Genomic DNA, 203 nt, shown 5'->3' on the forward strand with positions numbered 1-203 from the left:
GGGGGGGGGGGTGTTGAAAAAATGCGAGTAGGTTATATAAACGGGGCATACATCTGGTGATTTTATATGTGAGAGGCATTTACACACGGAGGGGTGAAGGGAGGGGGAAAGGGTCTCATATTTGGGATTTTGGGAAAAGCGGGCTTCGTCCATGAGGAGAAAGTTTTACATGAGGGGATGTTTGTGTGGGAAAAAGTGCATGG

The sequence above is a fragment of the Diachasma alloeum genome, unplaced genomic scaffold (genome assembly GCF_001412515.2).
Source record: "Diachasma alloeum isolate Michigan unplaced genomic scaffold, Dall2.0 Dall_scaffold_00633, whole genome shotgun sequence".
NCBI classification, from domain to species: Eukaryota; Metazoa; Arthropoda; class Insecta; order Hymenoptera; family Braconidae; genus Diachasma; species Diachasma alloeum.